The sequence below is a fragment of the Eumetopias jubatus genome, unplaced genomic scaffold, assembly GCF_037043125.1.
Source record: "Eumetopias jubatus isolate StellerSeaLion01/CBP00866 unplaced genomic scaffold, mEumJub1_p1.0 scaffold_2, whole genome shotgun sequence".
Lineage (NCBI taxonomy): Eukaryota > Metazoa > Chordata > Mammalia > Carnivora > Otariidae > Eumetopias > Eumetopias jubatus.
This window is the reverse complement of record NW_028274808.1, coordinates 175,639,381-175,647,846: the sequence shown is the minus strand read 5'-3', so window position 1 is coordinate 175,647,846 and position 8,466 is coordinate 175,639,381. Positions and strand designations below refer to the sequence as shown.

At 35.9% G+C, this 8,466-nt stretch overlaps 1 pseudogene; it reads left to right on the top strand.

Annotated features, from left to right (window-relative positions):
* Nucleotides 1-2,940: 2,940 nt before the first annotated feature.
* LOC114196455 (armadillo repeat-containing protein 1-like) lies at nucleotides 2,941-4,205 on the top strand (annotated as a pseudogene).
* Nucleotides 4,206-8,466: the final 4,261 nt, after the last annotated feature.

Sequence of the window (8,466 nt, the reverse complement as noted above, 5' to 3'; positions counted from 1 at the left end):
TACTAATATAGTGATGGGGAACATCCAGCCATGCAATTGGAAGACTTAGAGGCAAATCTTATAAACCATGTAAATTTGAACAACTATCTTCACATTCAGAAGTCTTAGGATTTTTTTTTTAACGTATAGTGATATTATTTAACATCAAGAGTAGTGGCTGTGAGACTGTACATGTAAGAATACTTTGTGAACTGTTAAATGCTGTATGAATATTACATGTATGTGTGTATATATATTATATGTGTGTGAACATATGTGTGTTATGTATATGAGTATGGACACAATTAGATTTTACAGAATCCCAGAAATTTTTCTAGATTGTGTGAAGAAATCATATACTGTGGGATTTAAGAGCATTGTCTCAGTAGCCAGACATCCTGGGTTCAGGTCACATCTCTGCCACTTACTAGCTATATAACCTTAGGCAAGTTTTTCTCTTCTTAGGGCCTCAATTCCCTCATATGTAAATAATTTTCATTAATAATTTCATTAACACAGATATAAAGCTTAGAACAGACCTTTGCTTGGTGTATGATTAGCACTCTACTACTATTAACTTTTAGTTTGAACAATTATTAGGTAATTCTCTGTTGTGGTTTACTCAGCCCCTGACTCAGATTCAATTTTCTCAGATATGGCCCTCTTAGGTTTTTCCATTATCTGTAATCTGGACAATATTTGTATACTTCTTCCATTTCCCAGAATGCGGAAAATGTCAGGCATTACATCAAGGCAGAGAGCCCAGGGAAAACAAGTTGTCACACTCTTGCCCCTGGAAACAATCAGGTTTCATGGATAGGTGACAACTTCCCCTTTGGATGACATCAATGGGCAACATATATTATGTTTGCTTGTTTATCACTGGGTTTTCCCTGGTAGATGATGAGTTCCTTAAGGGCACGAGTCTTTCTAAATTTATCAGAGCAAACGCTGGGCCTTTGAAGAGGAATTAAAGGATTAAAAAAAGGAGCCAGGCAGGGGTGAGGAAGAAAGACTTGGAGGAAGAAGTAGAAATTGCAGAAATTTGCACTAGTCTGTAAAGTATCAGAGCTGGAATGAAGGAAAAAAAAAAAAAAAAAACACGACAAATTGCTGAAAGTGATGATTCCCCAAAGGATTGAGGCAGAGTGTGTAAAAAAACAGTTGTAATTTAAAGGTGTAGTGGTGGTGACATTAATAGTAACAGTAGAAACAGTTGGTGTCAATTTAAAAGAACTAATCCTTCCTTAATCTCTGAAATCATTGGTGGTCTTGCTAACACTCAGATATGTTTGAAAAAATTGGAGCTTCTTCCCACTGCTCTGGAAACCAGCAGAAATATTTGAAATCATGCAAGAAAAGTAAAATTTATTTATTTTAGTGAAACTTTGGTGGTGTCAACAAAGGAAAGAATATGAAAGGCCATATTTACATTAAGGTATCTGGGATAACTCTATCATCTGTCTATCTATCATCTATTATCTAATCTAAATATCTATGTGTGTGTGTGTATGTATGTACATGCATATATATAAATGAAACCAACCAACAACAAACCTTCAAGTCAGTTTTGAAGTTAGAATCACCAAGCTCATCATATTGGAGTTTTCTTGAAAAGATCTTCTGCAGTAATGTAGGTATGAAAATTAATGTTTGACAACATGGGTCAGAAAAAATCAGTGATTGTTTTGATTCTCTCAATGACAGATGAAGGAGAGAATCTGGTTCAGGAGATAAAAATTTGGTATCTTTATGATAGCAAAGTTTGAAGATCGTGGTTTCAAGGTATCATGACCATGAAGACAACATCTATAAGAATAATCCTAAATTTAATGATATTAGAAGTGTTCTGTTCATTCCCTCAGTCCCTTCAAAATAGTAAGTCATTAAGCCATACGGGATATATTCAGTTGTCTGCAAACCACAAGGAAGATTATTTTAGTGTCATAATGAAGATTCATAATGAAGGCATTAAAATTCTTCCAACTTTGATTTCTCTCTCTCAATCTCTCTCTCTCTTTACATATATATATATATGTAAAGAAGAAATACAGTGGCAGAATGCTGGGGATCAGACAAACCATTTTTGACTACATCTTTAGATTAAATTCTCCTATTTTCAATGGAATTCTTTAATATATATAATAATTATTCTATTTAATAAAATGGAATATAATATATAATGGAACATTTCATATATGAGACAGTAATTAATTACCACTCTGAATTTGATTCTAATATGAAAACACATGGATGCTTATTTAGTTATGAATATGTGGATACTTAGAGAGGAAAACCAGTTATATATTTATATATTTACATATGATCTTTCATATTTTGGGATTGATAAAACTGTTAGACAATAAGATATTGGAACTTACCAACATCATCACCATTTTAAAAAGAACATAATGAAAATGACTTAGAGAAAGAAATGATAGCTACTAAAGCAAAAATGCTCAAAAATATATTGTTACAGAGTAAAATTAAGGCAACTATGTGTCAACAGGAACAAATAAAGATATTTTTATGCTATACCTTACTACTCGAAAACTTCCACTAATCTATATTACCCATAAGAAAGAAGTCAAGAACTGAAAGATGCTGCAGCATCATGGGGGAGACTCTATATAGCCTTTCCCTGCCAGTGCCCTTGCTCTTTGGCTCCTAGAGTTAGCCTGGTCATTTGCCATTGCTGAGGCCACAGTTTCAAATGGAGGGATGCGCTCTGTGTCTCCTGGGTCCCTCTACCTTATTCCTTGCTGTGGCCATGATGGTGTGGCAGGCTCTGGACTCCTAAATCTCTGGCACAAATTTAAGAAGATTTTGCTTGTGTATGTCATAGATGAATTCTTCCTCCTCCAGCATGAATGAAGAACCTGATGATCTCTCAGTAGTTAACTAGCTATGGGATCTAGCAGCAGATCCATTAAATAGACGAACCGTTGTTTAGGATCAGGGATGTCTGCCTGGCCTTATTTTATTTCTGGACTCTTTCAACCACCCTGCCATCCACTCGGGTTTGCTCATTCATCAGTACTTGGCAGAATGCTGTGCTAACAAAGATGAAAAGAGAACTGGGGATAATGTTAAGCTTGCAAATGTTGTAGAGAAGAGTACAACTCTAAGAGAAACAAAACTGCTAGCTTCTGAAATTTATGGCATTCTTCAGTCTTCCAATATGGTAGATGGTGATAGTTTCAATGAAATGAGTCCACATAGAAAGAATACTCAGAGATGTCTGGGAACTACATACAAACATCCCAAAACAGTGGTTTTGCACATAGATGGTACTGATGATATGTCTCAGAGAAATCTCTGTGAAGAGGATTTGGTATAAAATAAAGGTGTTTACCTCTGTGTTTATCTCTGTGTTTTTGAGGTCTTTTATCACTGTAGTAAGGTTCTCTCTGTTTCTTCTACGTTTTTCTCAAGCCCAGCCTGCACCCCAGGGTTTATAGCAACATTATCAATAATAGCCAAACTATGGAGGGAGCCCAAATATCCATCGAATAATGAATAAAGAAGATACACATATATGTGTATATATGATGGAATACTACTCCACTGTCAAAAAGAATGAATTCTTGCCATTTTAAACAATGTGGACGGAACTAGAGGATATTAGATAAGCAAAATACGTCAGTCAGAGAAAGATTAATACCATATGATTTCACTCATGTGGAATTTAAGAAGCAAAACAAATGAACATAGGGGAAGGGAGAAAAAGGAGAGAAGCAAACCATAAGAGACTCTCAACAATGGAGAACAAACAGGAGTTGCTGGAGGGGAGGTGGGCAGGGGATGGGCTCAATGGGTGATGGGTATTAAGGAGAGCACTTGCTGTATTGAGCAGTGGGTGTTAAATGTAAGTGATGAATCACTAAATTCTGCTCATGAAACCAATATTACACTATATGTTAACTAACTAGAATTTAAATAAAAATTCGAAGAAAAAAATTAAAGGTTCTATTAGCTTTACTTTTCAAATGGCTGTTCAAAGTTGTGTGGTGTGGATCCATTCAGATTTGAAAGCAGTGGCTTTGCATCAGCAATAGCATCAACCCAGGTTATGAAGGGTCAGCAAGTTGTGAAAAGTGAAAGTGGGGAAGAGATGCTGGTCCCATTCCCAGACAGGCCTGTGGAAGTAGAACAGAACACAGAACTGCCTGACTACCTGCCTGAGGATGAGAGCCCACTAAGAGCATGACAAAGCAGTGTCCTAGATTGACTCACCCAGAAGGTAAAGTTACTGCTGAGGCAGAGCTGCAAACTTTTTATCCAGATAAAAACTGGTGACTTCAGTTTGGTTTTCAAGGACTATGTGAACCAACAAGGGGCCACTTTTCTATTGTTGTGGTGAACTGTCAAGTGCAATTTGCAATAAGTTATCATGAAATTTTTTTAGATTATATAATTGCATATGCTGAATTTTACATTTTATTGGCCATTTTGCCGCCCCCCCAGTAGTAAAAAGGACAGATGTTACAGGTGCATTTGCTTTGTTATAAAGTTCTTATAGAAAATTTAAGGCAACTGAAACAGTATTGTTTGAAATAGATTGTAAAATAATAATAATTTTTAAAAAGAAGAGAAATCAAGTCTATTTCATTACTTCTATACATGGAATAGTATCTAGAACATAGATGGTATAAAATAAGTATTTATTGTTTAAATACAATTATAGTAAGAATATGGGAATGCATTTATTAAAATAAGTAAATGCTTACTATGCACCCACTATTGTTCAGAATGATCAAAACTTAAAAGAAAAAAAAAGAATGATCAAGATTTTTATAAGGATGCCAATGAAATGATTTAGTTATAATGCAGGAGAAACTTGCATTTGGGCCAAGGGCACAATATATGCATAATACGGTAGGAGGTATGATTTGAGAATTCTTACAGTATGTGATAAATCCCAGATTGGAGGAAGGAAGCAGAAATTTCTCCAGCTATTTTAAACATAACACTTTTTTTTTTTTTTGTTACAAGTAATTAGGTAATTGAAAAATCCTGGAAATAGCTAGAGAAGCACAGTCTAGGCTTGTCCTTAAGGAACAACTGCTGAACTATAATACCACCTACCAGCTGGAGCAACATAGGAGCTTCTATATCTGCAGAAACCAGGGATGGGTAGGAATTAGGAAGGATTGTTGAATTCAAAAACATATCACTGTAGATGTGAATCAAAAATCTGGAAATGACTGATGTTGTAACAGCTGCCTGTCACCCATGAAAACATGAAATGAACACCTGAACACTGTAGTAGAGAACCTAATATCCTCAGCATTGAGACTAGCAGTAGAATGGTACTTTCTCTGACATTCAACCCCTCAAATTTCAGTAAGCACATCCAGCTGGCACAGGTAAGTAGACTACAAGAAATTTGAATGGATACCACAGACCAATCCTCAAATATACAACAGCTCTCAGGTTTGATTATTCATCTGCAAAAACCCTTCACCCATACTTGTACTTTCCAACAATAATGATAATAGTAACAACAAATTTCTGTCAAACACATAGTAGCGGGGAGAGTTTATAAGCTTAAATTATTCATTCTGTGGTGTAAAAATATATAGATTTAATTATAGAAAATATATCAGAAATTTCACATACACAAAACTATTCTATATTAAATGACTTGTAGTACTAGGCATTGTTGAAACAATTGGGTGTAATTTTTAGAAAAGTAAGTAACAGTGTATATTGGTTGAGGTTATAAACATATTTAGCAGCAAAGTACTCAGCTAGTACAAAATGGGAAAACATAATTTTAAAATAACTGCCATTTATTTTGCCCTCATACTCCAGGGATATCATCTTTATGGGTACTAGGATCATGAGCTCTGCCTCTATCCCAGGCTTACTTTCCCCCTATGTTGAATGAGTGTCTACTACTTCCCAGGGACTATTCTGTGCGCTTAGGATATGTCATGGAACAAAAGATACATAAACTGCCACCCTGAAAGTGTAACTTTCAGTTGGGAGAAAGATTTAATGAATAATAAAATAAATAAGTGAAGTGAAGAGTGTATTTGGAAATGATAATGTAAAAAATGTAAAGAGTAAAACACGAAGTAAATTTGGGGGTACAGGAGGTGGGGCTGGGGTAATAGGGGGTTTCAGGGTAGTCCTTCCTGTGAAGTCTAGGCTTCAGCAAAGATAAGGGCTTGAGGGAGTTATCTAGAGGAAGAGAATCCCAGGTGGAGGAACAGGTCAAGTAAATGTCTTATATGTTTGAAGACAAACAAGAAGGCTAGAATGACTGCTGGGAAGAGAATTAGGGTAAGCAGGAGAAGGGGATTAGAATAGATAGGTGTTAGGGACCCATCCTGCAAAGGACTTGAGACCAGTATATGTACTTTGGCCTTTATTCTGACTGAAACAGCAAATGGAGGTTTTTGTGGGGTTTTTTTTTTTTGGTTTGGTTTGGTTTTGTTTTTGTTTTTTAACTGAGAAATGATATATTTTCACAAGCATTTTTCAGTGATATTGACTCTATTCCTGCTAAAGTACTGGAGAATAACTTGCCTAGTATGACACTGGACAAACTGGACCACAGAGTGCTTCCCAAAGGAAGTTTGCCCCTTATACTTGTGCCATGAGGAAGTGGATAGGATTCATGTTCTTTCTGGGAGACTAGACACCCAGATTATAAAGAAAAAATGAGAAGGAGAGTGTGGGATGAGGAGATAGCATCTTGAGGAGTCTTTTCTTTCCAAAATTTCTAACTAGGTGAAAGAAGTGAATGAGCGGTACAGATCAATTGCAGTATTTTGTGAGGAGCTCACCCAAATAGAACAGAACATCAGGACTGAGGAAGAAATACTTTGTCCAGCAGGTACATTCTTGTCTGCTCTTCTGCCACCAAATAAGGACCCTATCCTGTTGGAAGGACTTGAGGTTATTCAGTTGAGTTAGTCATTCTAATTCAAGTGAGTGCTACACAGCCATTTGGCCATGTACCTAAACTCCATCTTTGAATCCAGTTTTAATCAGTAATGGTTGTTTAATCTACATTAATCTGACTTCTCATTTTTTGGTCATTTGTAATTTGGGATGGGGTATTACTCATTAATCATTGAAATCTGAACCAAATGAAAGCATAAAAGTTCAAATGCAGTGAGAGGAGAGGAGAAGGTGTCATTTGGAAGAGACAAAAAGGAAGTGCTTATTCTCCAATAGGAAAACTCTCCGGAGGGGGGCATTATTGTCAACTCATTGAATAGACACATTTAGGTTCTATGGATACAACATTTGCATTGAGTTCTCCAAGACATTTGAATTTTCCCAACATCAAAGGTGCCACATGGATTAGATGGCAGCAGCAGTTGTACCAAATACCAAAATATATTAAGACACATCTCTTTAGAAATGGGAACCATAGGACACATGAGTTAAAAGGAGAGATGAGAGTCACTTTGAGAGTTTCTATGATATTTTGAAAAGTATGATGAAACTAAGTTGGAAAATCTTGGAAAAGTTGTCATTTATATTTTAGATACCTAATAAAAGTCTTGGCTGTCACCCTTCAAGAGATCACCAAAGAGTAATTACAAGATTTCATTTGAGGTGAGAAGAGAAGTTTGTAATTTGAGGCATATGTTGGAGAGAGCATATTTTCAGTGGGGAAAAAAGCAAGCTGATTTGTAAAATGGTGTAAAAGTGTTAACCTGATAGAGAAAAATCTCCAGAAATATGTCTTGCGGTTTGTGTCTAGAAAAGAATGGAAGATATGTACAAAAATAAGTTGGAACAACATAGAGGAAGTAAAACATTTTTTCTAAACTTTAAATGGATCCTTAGTTCTACAACCGTACAATGTAGTTTCAGAATTTATTTGTTTTAGTTTGAATATTTTGCTACTGGGATAATTCCTTGGGATATTAATGTAGAAGGAACACCTATGTTCAATTGAAGGAGGAAAGGATTGGGATTGGATAATGCTTACAGAGTTATTTCAGTTTAATGATTCTCAAACTTCTGCGTGCAGGGGAATGATGTGGGAACTTCTTAAAATTTCAGATCCTAAAGCTTTAGCTCAGGGACTCAGATTCTATTGAACTGGGACAAGGTGCAGATATCATTGTAATGAGCTCTACCCATGAATCTAAATGATTCCAATGTGTGTTGCCCAAATTATGTTGAGCAGTGCTGCAGTAGGGTAAATTAGAAGGGATGAGGCCTTGAACTTGGGGGTGGCAGTGGGAATGAAAAGAAGAAATTAATAAGATATTTTTAGTGTTCAACTATCAAGGTTGACAAAGTAAGCATAAGTCTTGGATGAAAGACAACAATGAGTAGTTCTAACAACCCAAGCCCTGGCAATGAAGAGAGTGCTGACATTTTTAAAGCGAATAAAAATTTAAGGAAAACTACATTATAGAGCAGGAAGATAAACTTTGCTGTAAGACAGCTGGAATTTAAGATGGCATAAGGAGAGTGAAATAGAGATGTGCCCACTAATTAACTGCTTTAGGG